This window comes from Schistocerca americana, chromosome X, assembly GCF_021461395.2.
Source record: "Schistocerca americana isolate TAMUIC-IGC-003095 chromosome X, iqSchAmer2.1, whole genome shotgun sequence".
Lineage (NCBI taxonomy): Eukaryota > Metazoa > Arthropoda > Insecta > Orthoptera > Acrididae > Schistocerca > Schistocerca americana.
The window spans coordinates 743,950,727-743,968,891 of NC_060130.1; the positions used below are offsets into that span (position 1 = coordinate 743,950,727).

At 36.3% G+C, this 18,165-nt stretch overlaps 1 protein-coding gene across 1 annotated transcript in view; it reads right to left on the reverse strand.

The window, feature by feature from the left end:
- Positions 1-18,165, reverse strand: part of LOC124555166 (1,4-alpha-glucan-branching enzyme) — a 96,317-nt gene that overhangs the window by 16,311 nt on the left and 61,841 nt on the right. The window lies entirely within an intron of this gene.

Below are 18,165 nucleotides of genomic sequence, written 5' to 3' on the forward strand. Positions count from 1 at the left end.
GATATGGGAGAATTAATTGCTTTGAAGTCTGGCATAAAGTACAGATGAGCTGCTAAGGTAGAAATACATGAAAGTAGTAAATTTTGTAAAAGCATTTTACATAGACGTTCATATTCGGTTTAGTACAACTATATCAACTGTTAATCATTGCAGATGGCAACAGTTGGAAACAAGAGTTCATAGTCACGAAGAGTAGTGACTTGTACCAATATACATATTTAACAGACATATGGGGCTGAACCACTGCTCAATGGTGACAGACTGACATAATATAATGAATGAAGAAGTTAAAGCTAGATGTCGGCTTTACCATGGAGCAATCAGCAGTCTTAAGTCTCGATAAATGTGTAGCTTGTGAATGCTTGCTTGGCCATTTTGTTGAGTGAAGTGGCAATAACCTTGTGTAGTAATGAAATTAAATCAAGGGTGTTGTAACATAATTATACAAACAGGAAGAGGCGAATGACAGTTTAGACGTTAGTAACTGTGTCTCACTTTGCAGCATTTATACAAATATTAGTATTAAGTAATTATTGATCCTTTTTTTACTGGACTCTCCTGTTTATATTTCTTTCCTTTTGCAACACTGTGCAATGTTTATAATTTCTCTCATTTCACCCTGCGGTGGCCATGGATCAAATTGAAACAAGTGACTGTTCCCAGCCAAGCAGCATGAAGTACAGGATCTACAAAATAAAATAAACAATTTCCTTTAAATGTGTTCGTGTATTCGGTAGTACTTTCACTTTTAAGCAGCTGAATAAAGGTAGCAAACCGCTTAACAACACAAATAAATACTGCCCAGATTGTCAAATAAAAGAATGCATGCTTGGTAATAACAGTTGGTAATACTGTATAACCAACAATAATTAGAAAGAGAACAAACAAGACGAAATTGTAGTACAGTTTTGAATGGGTTCACACAGCAGTTTATTTAAAATAGTGTTTTCTGCCTTGGGGATGTTGAAATCTCAAAAATGTCGAAATCATGTACAAGCACAATGCAATATCGAAGGTCTTAAACCTTCAACGTAGGATTATCTCCCTTAATGAGCAGATTACGACAGCATTTTAAATTTCTAAATTCGGTCAATAATTATATGAGATACAGAAAATAAAATTTTTGTTGCCTCTGGAAGCTGTTAGGTAACTTGCAACTGGAACTGAGTTTGATCGTTGGCTGTTTCGTAGGTGTTGGTTAGCTGTGCGAGTTGAAAGCAATTTCAAATATCATACAGGTTGAGACTTGAGAATCAAATTTGCCCTCTTATGCACAAGATTCTTTTCAATTGTAGATATGAAAAGCCTCAGTTGCATTCATTAAATATGTGACGAAAAATTAATATGTGACGAAAAATTTAGGTTTAAGCTAGGGAAGAAAGTGGGGACAGGTAGAAACTATCCACTTGCACAACTTTTTATTCGTTTTTAGGAGGGAAGTGGGAATTTCATCCAAATTTTGATAAGAATTATAAACTATTTTTAGTATGAAGTACAATTTATTAATTTGTAAATTTGTAAATTTGTATTATTTACTGGCTACTATTGATTGTGTCGTTTCTAATAGGAGGTTCAGTGTCAAACAAAGCGATATATTCAAAGCCACAGAACGATCCAGAGAATGAGTCTACAGTGTACTCATATTTACTATCAGATGACGTTACAAGAGCTGAAATTTTGTGGTGTTTGTGCACCATGAGAGTTATTTGTCGGTTCGGAACTGTGTAGTGTTATTATCTTCATTATATCCAGACAGCCAAATTGCATAGAAAATAAATTGTAAAAATCAAAACTGTTAGAGCATTGAACACGCATTGGCACCATACAAATACGTAAACTTGCTGACCTCATTGACAAATGTGAAATGACTGAACTCATATTTGATGGAAGTATGAATACTGTTTCTTGAAAAACCGAGATGGATTTCTATGTACGATTTTGGGATCACGAAAAATCAGTAATAACAAAGCAGTACTTTGATTCTGGCATTTGGAAACATGCAAGGGCAAATGATTTGCTAAAAGGTATAAAAATATTGTTGGGTTTGGAAAACCTAAATATTTGCAGTTATCAATTGAGGGACCAAACGTGAATTTAAAACTTCTGAATGGCTTTAACAAGAAACTAAAAGAATCCTTTGTTTGTCTACAACTGCTACAAATTGGTACCTGCAGTTTACACATATTACATGGCACTTTCTGAACAGGCATATCCAAAAGTAATTGGGAAATTGTGTCATTTTTGACAGTGCTTTATTATTTATTTCCTGTTTCACCTGCACGAAGGTCACAATACACTGAGATAACTGGATCTTCATCTTCTCTCAAGTCATTTTGTTGAACAAGATGGGTCGAAAACAACAATGCAGCAGAAAAAGCTGTGGAAATTCTTGAACATATTTGAACTTACGTTACTGGGATAAAGAAATTGAAAACTACTTCTCAGTCATCAAGTTTCAAGTTGCTTCTCAAGCTATCGTTGACAAATTGCTAGCTCCAAAACTGGCATTCTTCACTACAACAGCACACTTGTTGGAACCATTTTTACTCTATTTTTAGAGAGATGTCTCGATGGCTCCATTTCTGTATGATATACTACACAATCTTATGAAAATACTGATTCAGCGAGTTTTGAAACTAGAGGTCTTAAAAAGCAAAATAACCATCTTTACTGAAAACTGACTTAAAGGATGTAAATAATCTAATTACCGCAAGACAGTTCAATCTGGATTCTGCTATGAGAATTGTGCTGAAAAAAAATGAAGCATGTACCTGAAGAGGAAATATTGTTGCTAAAGGAAAACACGTGAACAAGCATTATTGGCATAGTAGAGAAGTTGCCAAAACATAACTTATTGAATATAACATAAAATGTGTGATTTCCTGCTTGAATCCAGAAATTGCATTAAACCAGACAGTAGCTCAAAGCAGATTGACAGTATATCTTGAAATTTTGGTATCAAACGGAATAATGTGGATTCAAATGCAGACTGTGTCAAACTTGGAATTTGTGGTGAACTGCAGAGAAAATAGGATTGAAGACGAGATGAAATGTTACAAAAGAAGTAAAAATCATATTGATAAATTCTGGATTAATATTATCGAATTATCTTCACAGTCATGCCCAAATTTCTGAGATTTTGTGCAAATTATTTTAATAATCTCACATGGAAATGCTACCGCTGAGTGAGGCGTTTCTGTAAACTCTGAAATAATTGTTGAAAACCAAACAGAAAAAAAGCCTTATTGCTCAAAGACACACATGACAGTCCAGGACGCAAATGGAGTTGACAATTGCAACATTGACAAAAGTCTTATACACTGTTTTCGAAATGCACATTCTTTGCAGAAAGACTATATGAAACATAAGGTGAAGGAAGGTGAAAGAGAAAAGGAGGAATGATTGTTGAACAAATGAAAGTAAGCTGAAATCAAAGAATTGGAAACAAAAAGAGCACATATGTTGAGTGAAGCCTCAAAGATTTCAGCAGAGATAGAACATTTAAAGAAATGATTTATTCATGTTTATTATGACAGATTTCCACAGTTTGTTCCCTTTAATCAGCAAGCTACAATGTATATATATTTGTAAAAACAGAATTTGTACTAGTTTTGAAAAAATGATGTTTTAGTCTCAAATTTAACATGGAAAAAATTTGCCTTTAAAACCTGGAAAAAACTTGCAGGAAACCTTGAATTTGAAAGTGATCAATCGCTAGAAATCCTGTAATGTTTTGGCTTATCAGTGTAGATAGATGCTCAGCTGGAGTCTGTTAATTGTTAGCACATAATTTTAATGTTAAATATGGATGGAAACATTCAAGTTTACAAAGTCTGACAGTATACGATTTTTTATATAGAAAGTGTTAAATAAAATACACGCAGAGGTAAGATTTTTTGCTTTACTAGATTATTGCCTTTATTTTGATTATTAGCTGTAAACGTTTTTCACTGATAAAATAAAATTCATGCAGTGTTAAGAGTGAGCTATGTACAAACAGTGCTACCAAAATTAAAATTCAAGAACCTTGCATGATGATCTTGGAAAGGACCAAAATTTTAAATATGCTTGGTAAGATATATTACAAGAAGATATGGGCAAAATATGTGTTATTTTGAAATTTTTGTGCAACAGACGCATAATTACCTTTTTCAACTGGATCAAATGCTTTATTTAACACCATATTAGTGGTGGAAAGATGCCAACAATGTATGTAGATGTTGTCACTTTTTTTTTGTATTCAAGTGAAGCAGTTTAATACTATGCTGTGGGTGAGCGCTTGAGACATATAATATTGGAAAAGGAAAGAACTATGTTTCAGTGCTGCAGTTAGATGACAAGTCTTTAGTGTACAGAACTAATTTTAACTGTGACAACAGATTTGGTGAAGTACGGAATGTAAGTTAAATTATGGCAACAGACAGACAACATATGGATTAACGAAAACATACAGTTTTTGAAAGTATAACATAATTGGATTGATAAAAAATATACTCACCAGGTAATGACAGTAGAATACATACACAAAGGTCTTTTGGGACTGCAAAGGACGAGATTTGAAAATCTGAAAGCTTAAAGATGGAAGATAGGGTAATACACAAGACAAAGATTACACCAAAACATTGTGCACTTGTTAATAAGAACAGAAAGCTAAGTAAATTGTATGCGACAGAGGTGAGGGAAGACAGACAGGACAGAAAATGAAAGAGATAGGAAACTAAATGGGAGTGAAGAAAGGAATAGTTCTGTGAAGAGATGCTGAGACTGAAGAAATTAACGTAAGTTAAGGCCTGATGGATGGAGACAACCAAGGACATGTTGTAACACCAGTTCCCACTTGCAGAGTTCTGAGAAGCTAGCATCTGGGGGGAAGAATCCAAATGGTACATGTGGTAGAACAGGCACCGAGGTCACAACTGTAATGTTGTAGAGCATGCCCTGCAACAGGATATTGTGTGTTACAAGTAGACACCCTCTGCTTTTTCCCATTCATCCTAACTGAAAACTTGATCGTAGTCATGCTGACGGAAAAGGCTGAACAGCGTTTACACAGGTTCTCACAATGATACTGTGGAGATTGGGTGGGTGACGAAAAGATTTTCTAGGTGTGGTGGGCAAAATATCAGAGTGGACATCATTTCAGGGCATTACTTAACCAAGTCATGGCTTTGTCAAAGTAGCTGATTGATGAATTCAAGACTAGGATAATGCTGAGTGACAAAAGGTATATTCCTAAGTTGTTGGGGTTTTTTAAGGGGATCAGCAGTAGCAGGACTGGATGTGATGGCCCAGGAAATCTACTTTTGAACTAGGCTGGTGGTGTAATTACATCCAGAACACCGAGGTGGGAATGGTAGTGTACTGCTGTAAAGAGTATGCATCTGAACAAATACATTTGCCTTGAATGATAAGATCTGACATGGAAAGGATGGTAACTGTCAAAATGTAAGTACTGTTGTTTGTTAGTCGGTTTAATGTGAACAGAAGTGTGTAGTTGGCATTTGGTGAGGATGAGCCCAAGATCAAGGAAAGTGGCATGGATGATTTGCCCACCCCGCTCCCATCACACACCTTGCTTGTCACCATTGATGGCACCTCCCTCTATACCAAACACTCTCCATGCACACAATCATGTGAAATGTAAAAAGGCAAAATGTATTTAGAGAATCCATGAATTTTAATAGGTCAGCCTCACCACAAGTTCATATGATAAAGATGTCACAATATATCTAAAACAAATTAGGGGCTGAAGGCTTAAGGATTCCAGGAAAGCCTCCTTCAAGTGACCCATCAAAAGATTGGTATAGGAAGGAGCCATCCTGGTTCCCATGGCTGTGCCCTCTATCTGTTTGTATGTTTGGCCCTCAAAGGTGAAGTAGTGGTTGGTACATATAAAGTTGATTACATTTAGCAGGAAGGATGACATAGGTTTGGAAATGTTCAGCAGCAGACAGGTCATGGACATGGGGGGATGTTGTTATAGAGGGAGGTGGTATCAATAGTGACAAGCAAAGTGTGTGATGGGAGTGCGGTGGGCAAAGATTTACGATGATCTCGAAAATGATTGCTATCTTTAATACAGGACGATAATTGGGTTTGTGGATCTTAGGAAGATGGTGGGTGTGCGTGATGCGGGTGGGGGTAAGAAGTTCTACGGATTGAGGCGTTAGTCCTTGTGAAGGGCCTGAGGTTGTAAGTAGGGACTGCATGTCAGTTTGAATCACAGGGATGGGACATTGATGGCAGATGCTGTATGTAGGGATGTCAAGACAGCTAATGTAGACTCTTGCTTACATACTCCTGTCAGTGAAATACCATAGTGGTAGACCCCTTTTGTGCACTGAGAAGATAATCATGGAGTCATCAGTTTTAGCAAATGAAGAGCCTGGAATTCTGCAGAGGTCAGGTCAGGGTCACGTTGTACGGACCTGAGGATGGGTTGTGAAGCAATACTGTATGTGAGGAATTCTTGGAAGGCTTGTAAGTGATGATTTTGAGGTTGTGGTGGTGAGTCAAGATAAGATCGTGGTCCGAACTGTTCAAGGCAGAGCTTAATGTCAGGGTTGCTGATGGAAAGTTTTTGGGATTGGCTTGCAAAGTGGTATTTCCCTTTTAGTTTTCTATATCTTTCATTTTCTGACTTGTTTATTCTCCACCCCCCACCCCCCGTCCTCCTCCACCACCACCACCACTGCATATAATGCACTTAGCTTTCTGCTCTTATTTACTTGTGCACAATGTTTGATAGTGATCTCTATCTTGCATAGTACCCTATCTTCCACCTTTAAGGTCTAAGGTTTTGAAATCTAATGCAGTGCAGTCCCTAACAATCAGTCTTTCATTCTCATTCTGTTTGTTAAGTTTCCCCTGATCCAGGGTTCTGGGTGACTTTTCAAATTCTCTCCTCTTCCTACACCTCACCAGTCCTTTCCTTCCCTATTCCTTCCCCCTCAACCTGTCTGCCAGGAGGAGACACTGTGTCCAAAAGCTTGCAAATTTAAATACCTTTGTATATGTGTTCTCCTGACGCAACTTGGTGAGCTGTTTCTTTATCTATCCAATTATATCAGACAACATATGGATATATCTGCAAAGATTATTTCTGGAGGTGCAACAATCAAAAGCACTACGAATAGATTAGGACTATCAGACAATCCTGTGTGGACAGTAGCAGATTACTGTCCACCTCATGAAGTGCGAACTATACCTGAGTACTTGCACAGTTGGTAAGGACTGCCCGAAATACGTTAAATGTGGTCAGTTTTTGGTATAAAATTTCCTTGCTATATATTATGATATTTTTGTTTGCACAGTTTGTAGTTTGTTGTTACATAGTGTTCAATGTTTTAATGCTTCTGATACGATTATGGAAAAAAAGAAAAACAGCCATTTGTCATATTTATCTCACTGTTGTGCCCACTTTATAGACACAAAGTAGCACAAATACTGGGTTTATCATCAGGAAACTGTTCAAGGCTTCCAGTTTGTAGCCTGGTGAAAGTCACTGGGATAAGCCGTGACCATGACAATCTACCCCCCCCCCCCCTCCCCACCCTCTCTAGCATTTACATATAGGCCCACTAGGCACAGGCCTAGGGGCGACACCTTAAGAGGAGCCACATTTTTTGCTCTGTACTTATTTTAACCTTTTCAATTTAAAATAACTGTGCTTAAAAATGACAAAAAATGTTAATATTGTTAAACAACTTGCTAGTTTAAATAATCCTCAAGAACTAAATTTGACAATACAAGCTTGGAAATATACGTAGTTTACTTGGCGACTGAATGGAAATTTAACATTGGGTTACTGTCTGGTATCGTCTTCAGGATTGTTCAAAATATTTTGAAGTAAGCTGTCAGGATGGCAATCTACAATACAATGTTTGAAATGTTATTATTCTGAGAATGTTGTCGGCTTCTACTTAACCCTAACATATTTTCCCAGTGAAAGTACTGGGACCCCAGAAAAGCTGTGATGGACTAATCAGCAGTTTCTTAAATACTGTAACATGTGTGGGCCTCAGTATGTTAACCCAACTCTACTTAAATTTCGCGTAGAAATTACGAGGAAGTAACAAGTCAACCCTCCTTCCAGAAAAACTTAAATTTTGCCATAAAAAGAAATCGCGTGAAAATTGTAAAGACGAAATCAAGAAACTGAATGAACGCATAACGAGCTTACAGTTCATAATCAGCAGTATGAAAACGGACATTTCGAAAATACAACAAGAAAATAGTGAACTGAACACGCTAAAACTTGTGCGAGATAGTTCGTCCGTTACGGAAAAGTGGTCTAATGTAAAGTGCAAGAACAGCAAGTCCAAAGTGCAAATTCGGAAAACCTGCGAAAGTTACGCAAGCTTTGTGCACGAAAACACATTTCAAGTACTTTCGATAGCCGATAGTGAAAATGCAACTTACAGTTCACATGAACAATGGGAAAAGCAAAAAGGCGCCTTGGGGAATAAGGTAAGAGAAGAAAATTTACTGACGCAAACAACTGTGAAGGAGGTCAATATAAATGTGCCGACCAAAAATTGTGTCGAAGTGTGTAGTAAAACAATACAAAACGATTCGCAAATTGTGAACTCCAATAACAGGAAACTGTTTGTGTTTTCAGACAGCCATGGTCGTGGACTTCCGAGTAAACTAAAAGAAACAACTAAAACATTTTCGTGTGGTATAGTGAAACCGGGAGCCCCACTTAGCGAAATTAAAAAAATGACCGAATCCGCAGAGGCAAAAAATCTGCATGATAAATACTTCGTTGTACTTATGGGAGGCGCAAACGATGTCTACAAAAATGAAACAGTGAGTGCAACGCGCGATCTTAAACAGTGTCTGAGGAACCTCACTCACACTAACGTAATACTTGTCAATATTCCGCATCGCTATGATCTTGTAAGATGGTCATGTGTTAACAGGGAAATAGAAAGTGCCAGTCAGTCAGTTTGCAAAAATCTGCAGACATTTTAAAAATGTGAAATGCGTTGATATAAGCAGTATTGGACGTAGATTCCACACGCAACATGGTCTTCACCTGAATGGCTTGGGGAAAGAATATCTGACAAGCCTGATAACCAGGGTAATAAAAAACCATCAAAATAAATTCAAAACCAAAACGATAATTGCATTGCCATCGCCTGACTCTATAACGAAAACGCTTCACAAAAATTCATTAGAAACTTCATCAGCAGCAGCAAAACATGTAAAAAAAGACCAAATTTTAACAGAGAGAACAGTGGACATCGATTTCAACAACAAAAGAACTACTGTTCCTCATCAGCCAAGTATTATTTTAGACGAAAATAACAAAAACGAGAAGACTCCAAGTTCACAAGGAAACACAGCAGTAGTGGTAGAACCAACATTTGAAGTGTCAGAAACAGCACCACCATCAACAACAACAAATAGAAGGCTGTTGGACAGAAGAAATGCTGAGCCGCCTCCTCATCTCAACGATTTTTTATGTGTGGGCCTGAAGAAAAAGAAGGCACAACAGTAGGTAGTGTCAGGTGTCTCCTCTCTCCTGTCTCAAGGCAGACTCCAATGGATTCTCAGTCAGGTAACAGCACTAATAGAATGAAAAAGCAAGAGGAAGGCATCTCTTTCTTTCATCAAAACATAAGGGGCCTCTTAAACAAAACAGATCAACTCCTTATCAACATTAGTGAAAAGGACAGTATAAATAATGCACAGATTTTGTGCTTAACTGAGCACCATGTTACTGATAAATGTGCCTTGCCATCTATAGTAAGTTATACTTTAGTAACATACTACTGTAGGGAAAGTAAAGATAAAGGTGGAGTAGCAATTTATGTTAAGGATAGTGTAGCATACAAAGCTATAGATATTAAGAAATATTGTGTGGAACAACAATTTGAGGCATGTGCCACAGAAATAACAACTAAATTCTACCCAATAATAGTGTTGGCTGTCTACAGGGCTCCTTCAGGTGACATAAAAACTTTTCTGCATTCAATGGAACTCCTTCTCTCATGGTTACTTTCAAAAGCAAAGGATATTGTAGTATTAGGTGATTTCAATATAAACTTTTTGACAGAAAATAAGAATAAAATAGACTTTGAGATTGTGATGACCTTACACAATCTGACATCAGTAATAAACTTCCCAACAAGAATTACATCCGAGTGCCAAACTATGATAGACAACATTTTTTTAGATGTAAATAGACATCAGAATTATATTTTCAGGCAGGTTATAAGTGGGCTTTCAGATCATGATGGACAAATTCTCACTATTTATGACGTTAATCTGTTCAAAAAAGAATTTCCTCGATGGAAATTCATAAGAGTAATTAATGAAGAGGCGAAAGGAACTTTCAACCACAGGTTGCAGCAAATGGATTGGTCTTTAGTATATAGCCATGATGATGATGATACTAAGTTTAACTGTTTTATAAATGAATTCTGTGCTCTTTTTGAAGAAATATTTCCCAAGAAATGGGTCAGAAACAGTGCTTCCAATTCTGTAAGCAAGCCTTGGATTACAAAAGGTATAAAACAGTCATGTAAAACCAAAAGGGAAACTTATGCTGCAATAAGATTCTGTAAAGATGTAGAAAAATGGGAACACTATAGAATATACTGTAAAATTTTGAAGAAACTAATACAGAAATCAAAAGCCCTTTATTATGAGAAGAAAATAGATGATTCTAATAATAAAATAAAAGCAATTTGGAGCATTGTAAAAAAAGAAACAGGAAGAGATACAACAGGTAAAGAAGATATAAATAATATCAGATATGAAGGTATCCTAGTAGATAACCCCAAAACGGTGGCTGAGATTTTTAATAAACACTTCCTATCAGTAACTCAACAGATTGGTTGCAAGCCCGATGTTGATGAAGCTGTAACTCTTTGTCAAACCGTATATTCAAACACAATTTCAGAAATGCACCTTAATCCTGTCACTGTAGAAGAAATTAAAAAAATCATCATGTTTCTAAAAAGTACGAATTCTGCTGGAGTTGATAATATATCTAGTAATTTATTGAAATATTCTTGTGTGTGGATAAGGGACATTCTCTGTCATATTTTTAATGCTTCCCTTCAGAAAGGTGTTGTTCCCAGTAGACTTAAGTACGCCATTGTGAAGCCCCTGTACAAAAAGGGTGATAAAGCTGAACTAACTATCGACCTATCTCTTTGCTGACAGCTTTCTCCAAAATTCTAGAAAAGCTAATACATGTAAGAATTACTGATCACCTCATGAAGAACGGAGTTCTCAGCAAGAGCCAGTTTGGCTTTCAAAAGGGCCGTTCAACAGAAGACGCAGTCTACGCACTAGCAAATGAAGTCCTAGAAACTCTTAATGAAAAAATGCTAGCACTTGGTGTCTTCTGTGATTTATCCAAAGCATTTGACTGTGTTGATCACCAGATTCTCTTGCAAAAAGCAAAATTAGTAGGAATAAGTGGTGTTGCAGGCAATTGGCTACAGTCGTCCCTCCAAGACAGAAAACAAAAAGTTGTGTTGAATAGCTCGGGTGGAGTATGTGACACTTCCTCAGATTCTGAATGGAGTTCCATTACATGCGGAGTGCCCCAGGGCTCAATTCTTGGGCCACTATTATTCCTGATTTTTATAAATGATCTACCATCATGTACAAGCCTGCCGTGTAAATTTACATTATTTGCTGATGATACCACAATTTTTATGAGCAGTAGAACAGACAACAATCTTGAGGAACTCATTAATCACATACTCTCAAATATGGTTAATTGGTTCAAGGTGAATGGTCTCTCATTAAATTCCAGTAAGACCAGCTTTATTCAATTTTGTACAAAAACAGAAAAAGAGAGAGAGATAAGTGTGACATGTGGTAATCAACCAATAGTTAGAACGGAAACAACAAAATTTCTTGGAGTGCACATTGACAAGAAAATGAACTGGTCTTCACATATTATTGATCTCTGTAAGAGGCTTAGCTCTGCTGCCTATGCTTTACGGGTTGTCACTACATGTGTTGAACCTAACACTGCAAAAGTGGCATATTATGGCTATTTTCATTGTCTCATTGAGTACGGAATTATTTTTTGGGGCAACCAGCCATTAGCAAGGAAAGTGTTCATTGCACAGAAGCGAGCTTTAAGAATTATATGTGGATTGCGCCCAAGAGACTCTTGTAGAAATAGTTTTCGTAATCTTAAAATATACACAACTACATGCCAATATATTTTTTCTCTCATGTGTTTTGTTTGTAAAAATATAGATATATTTCAACCAAACAGTAATTATCATGAGCATAACACACGGAGGAAGAATGACATACACAGTGAACTCAGAAATTTGAGCTTGGCACAAAAGGGTGTCCACTACACTGGAGCAAAACTCTTCAATGCTCTTCCTCCCGAAATAAAGACAAAGATTCATAACAACAGTGAGTTTAAGAAAGCTCTAAAAATATTTCTGCTAGAAAAAGCTTTTTACAGTCTAGATGAATTTTTAACTAAATAAATTGTAATATTTTAATATTATATAATACAAGTTGACATAATGCCTCTATGAATTTTATTTAACCTGAGCTCTGTATTTGTGTGTGCTCCGTATCTGTTTTCTGTAGTGTTTTAATGATTCGAAGAAAATATGTATTTTCTTTTTCTGTATTGCTGCCCAAAGAATTTACTGTATAAATTTTTATATAATTATGTACTCAAATTTCTGTATATGCTATAAGATTATCAGATTGTATTTGTAAAAAACTGGCTCGTTCCACGTCCTTGTGTATCCAACACAGTTGGACCTATGGAACACGAAATAAATCAAATCAAATCTCCATTACTGTAATTAATGTGAAAGCTCTGTGGTCTTCGATATCTGATCTTTGATTTAATGACACCCGTTTAACAAAACATGTTGACACTGGGAACGTTTTACATTTTTAAACATGTATACACGAAAAGAACATAACCAGAATTTCTAATAATGTGTGAAATAACTTCACAACAGTTTAAAAAATTATTTATTTATTTATTTAATTACTTTTTTTTGGCAAAAAAGAAGAAGAAACCAACTTTTGTTTGTCCCATTTATTGTGCTGCAGCCTGCACGATATCACGGTTCCTACTCTGTGTCATTGAACAGTACGTGGCTTTGCAAATTTCATATTAAACTTCTTAACGAAGCTTTTTTTCTTCGAGGGAAGGTTACTTTAATTTTATATTGGCACAAAAGGTGCATCTGCGTGTAGACACAACAGCAGTGTTCACACAAATGACGACACACCACATCAACTTTGTAGTCCGTCTTCTCCGCCCACAGAAACCGCTAAAATGTTATAAGAATAAGTGGGATAAGAGTCAATCCAGCACACCTCACTGCAAGAAACTGCAAACATTCCGGCAATGTGGGAAACAGAAGCTGAAACAGGGACTGTCCCGTTTTCTTTACGAGATGAATTCCAGCCAATAGGTATGCTTTCACTGTTCACTGACAACAGAGAAACGGGCAACAATGAAATTAAATTATTCTGCATTATTGTTCTTTCACAGCACAGTTATGTCGAGTAATCCGAGTTGCTCCATGTTTAAAGGAAGAATCTTTGTGCTTATGTGCCGTGTTTAAAGTAAAAAGTTTTGTGCTCATATGCGATGTAGTACAACTAGGACTTTTTTTCCTTCCTTTTAACAATTTTTTTCTTTTGTTTTGACTGTTGGTTGAGAATTTTGTAAGTGCCTTAACATGAATAACAGTGAGAAAAGCAAACAAGCAAAATTAAGTGAGGCAGCATTTCGGAAATTATTGAAGGAAAGGTGAGAACGAGAAGCCAATGTCCTAAATACGTTTGGCACAGTAGATAAATTTTTCGCAAAAAATGTTGCTGGTTCAACTTCGAGTTCAAGTGGTACAGATGATATTTCTGGCACTGCATCTATCGTAAGAGAAGTTAATACAGACGAAACAAAAGTTAAAAATGAAGAAAAGCAAACTGTTCCCGATTTAGAGTTTCATGAAAAACTAAGTGTCGAGTCAGACATTTAAAAAAAAAAAAAAAAAAAAAAAAAAAAAAAAAAAAAAAAAAAAAAAAAAACCCTCATTAGTAATGATCCTGCAGAATGGTGTGTCAATGAATCAACAATCAACGTTCTCTTACAACGTGGCATTAATCAAAATTTTAACAGTGATTTTTCTAATTAAAAAAGATCAATAGGTGATAAAACCAGATATTTGAACAAAAATGTATCTTACCGTAAACTTTTAAATGGTGAATAAACTTTGCACGATTTTCTAGTACACTCCTGCAACACTGGTGCTGTTTTTTGTGCACCATGTAAATTGTTTGGAGGTAAGGCCATGATTGCTACTAATGGTATTGCAGATTGGAAAAGTATTTCTAATATTTTATCTCATCATAAGAATTCACTAGAACATAAAAATTCTGAATTATCACTCTTAACAAGGAAAAAAGTCACTACGAACAATAAATAACCATTTCAAGTCGTGTTGAGACAGAAAAAATGTACTGGAGCAGTATGTTGAAAAGGATGTTTGCAGTAGCGAAGAAGCTAACAAGTCGTGGACTTTACCTATGTGGACACGTTGAAAGATTCCATTCATTACATAATGGTCAACTTATGACGTCTCTTGAACTTATAGCCGAGTTTGATCCTTCTCTCGCACAGCACATTGAACGATATGGAAAGCCAAGGCAGGGACGTATGAGTTATCTTTCTTCAACAATCTGTGATGAAATAATAGAGCTTCTTTCTGAACGAATAAAAAGAATTATCATAAGTGAAATAAAACAGGCCAAATATTTCTCTATAATAGTAGATTATACTGTGGACATTTCACAAATTGATCAATTATCTTTCTATTGAGAATGAGAATGGTGAACCTGTTGAACGTTTCCTTCTGTTTTTACCAAACCTGGGACACAAGTCCGAAAATATGGCTGAGGCCATAATAAAAGTCTTGCCTATAAATTCCATTGATATTACTGACTGTAGAGGCCAGTCATATGACAACACAAGCAATATGTCAAGAACCTACACTGGTTTACAGGCACGCATTACAGAACGAAACCCGAAAGCGCATTATGTGCCTTGTGGAACACATTCGCTGAATTTAGTCGGCACTAGGGCTGTTGTTGGAAAGCATGTTCATTTTTCAATGTAGTGCAAAACCTCTATAATTTTTTCTCTGCTTCTACACAGCGCTGGGATAAACTACTTTCTTTCATGAAACCAGGAAGCAAAACAGTAAAAAGTTTATCAAAAACACATTGGTCAGCAAGAGAGGAAGCATGTGTATGTCTATATGAAAAGTGGGAGGGCATTATCAATGACCTCACACATACTACCAATAACATGTTTGAAAAACCACTTGTGCGAAATGAGGCTTCAGCTTTATTGAATCAACTCAGCTGACTAGGAACAGTATTCATGACGACAGTTTGGAAGAACATTCTCCAGAGATTTAATAGTGTGAATCTGAAATTGCAAAGTGTAAATATTGATACTAAAATAGTGCATGAAGTATATGAATCACTTGTAGGATTTATTGCATCTATTCGTGGCATGTTCGACTATAATGAAAATAAATCCATGGAGATTGTGACTGATATAGACTATGAATCCACCTATAGAAGATCATGAAAACGCAAACTTCATAATGATGAAGTAGTGGACTCTGAAGAAGTTTTTCTGACTGGAAGGGAAAAATTTAAAGTCGAAACATTTCTCCCAGTACTCGACAACTTGTACCCCAAATTAGTGAGGAGGAAGGAAAGCTATAGGACACTGTTGGACTCCTTCACAGTTTTCAGTAACCTGAAGAACAGTTCACCCGGGGATACTGCTGAACATGCAGCAAAACTCCAAGAGACATATGGCACAGATTTAGAGCCTTCCTTCCCTAGTGAATGTGTACGGTTTGTGGAACTTTTGAAATCTTCTGGGATTAGTGATATACCAGTTGAAGTGAGTAAATTTTTACAAAAAGAGGTTACAGTCTGTGTTTCGAAATATTGACATCGCTCTTAGAATATTTCCATGTATGGCACTTACAAATTTTTTAAGCAGAATGCTCGTTTTTGGCTCTTAAAAAGACTGAAATCGTACCTAAATTCTATGTTGTCCGAGGAGAGATTGAACGCCTTGTCCATTCTTCACATCGAAGCCAACCTCCTAATTGATAACCTTCTGAACTGTGAAGGTATGATCAAAGAGTTTTCTGCCGTCAAAGCCAGACACAAACTTTGCTGAATGGTGAGTCTGTTTATTTATTCATATTAGTTTTAAAAATTTAAGATTATAATGTGATTTTCATTATAACTTGGAGCACATTCATTGGATTAACAAACTATGTATTACCTGTTTATTTTACAATTGTTGATGGCGAAACGTGGAACTAAACCTCGTTTACATGCAGACGTGACCGAAGGCGGCCAATAATACTAAACAATACCCGAATGACCCAGGCCACTTGGCGCTGTACAGTCAAGTCATACTGATACTGTAGTATATTACAACATGCGTATTCTTGGCGTCCGCTGAAATGTGTAGTTATCAGGGAAATATATGTTATCGGAGAGTACGCTCAGATGAAAAAGTGTTAATAAATAACGTAATTCAGTTCTGTCGATAAGTACGTGAAAGTTTTGCTAATACTGTTAGAAAGAGCTATGGTAAGAGCAGTAGCTGCAGTACAAAACAGTTCAGCCCTTACACGGATTAAAGGTATTGTGTACACTTATTATGCAGCATCTAGTTACACAGACCCTAATGCTTTTCATGTTAACTATTAGATTATAAAACAAATTTGATTTTTCCACACTAATCTGGAAAATTATGTAATAACAAATCCAGTTCAGTGATTGTTCATCTGCATTTAGTTATCAGTTTGTGCACTGAAATCTCTATTTCATTTTCATTTCTTTCGGTTTCCTATAGATTCATGTATTAATACTGAACATTATTATCATTATTATTATTATTATTATTATTTTTTGCATGAGGGGAAGGACACACACACACACACACACACACACACACACACACACACACACACACACACACACACACCAAGCATTAGATCAGTTGGTACATTGTGATTTCCTGATCACCATGGTGTTATATAAAACTTCATGCAATGCATGTACACTAGATTGTTTTCCCATGATGAATGACTATTATTCAGTACCATTATTTCCAGAGTCTACTTCAGACACATGAGGTACAATGCAAAACTAATAAGGTCATCGTAAAAAAAGAAACTGAATGAGGGCAGTGGTGTAGTCATCAAGACATTGAACTCATTTGGGGAAAGTGGCATTCACATCTCCATATGGCAATTCAGATCTAGTTTACTGTTGTTTGGCTAAACCACTGAAGTGACTATTGGGATAGTTCCTCTGAGAAGGGTAAGTCTAACTGCCTACAATATTCTTGCCAAATCTGAGCCTGTGTTCCATCTCTAACAATCTCTTCATCAACAGGACACAAAACCAAATTTTTTTCCCCCTACACAAGTGCCCACCTTCACACTAGAAGCGTTTGGGGGAAATCTCATTATCCAATAGCACTCTGACCTGGGCCATCAGTGGGAAAATGCAATGAAATAATTCAGCATGCTGCTCCAACACAATTACACAACTTTTTAAAAAAATTAACACAACTACAGGGGCAATAACTACCTTCAATCAAAATATGCTTTGGAACACAATCCTCAGTATGTGCATTATAGCTTAGCTTATACCGCTAGTATCTTCTTACATCAGTGTCCGAGCTCTTTAATGATTTGTTTGTCACTTATCACCCTCCAACTATGAGTTACACCAATTTCTTACCTCTACCGATTAAATTTTTATATCTTATCATTAAACGCTAATTTCAAAACATGTCAAGTAACTTATTTCTCATGACAAGTTTTGATTAACTCATGTTCATCAGGCCAAAATGTGAAGAGAAAGCAGCACATACAGCATCTTTACATTTTGCACAGCTGACTGCTTAATACCAAGTACTACTTCACCAATGCTGCCACCTCATAACATTTTGGTCTGAAGAGGGCTTAATTAAAACCAATTACCAGAAATAAATAAATTAAAAAAAACCTTTGACTGTTTGAAGATCAGTTTTTCATGATTAGTAACCAAAAGATCCATGTACACTGTGGTCTAAAATTATTGCTATCATTAAAT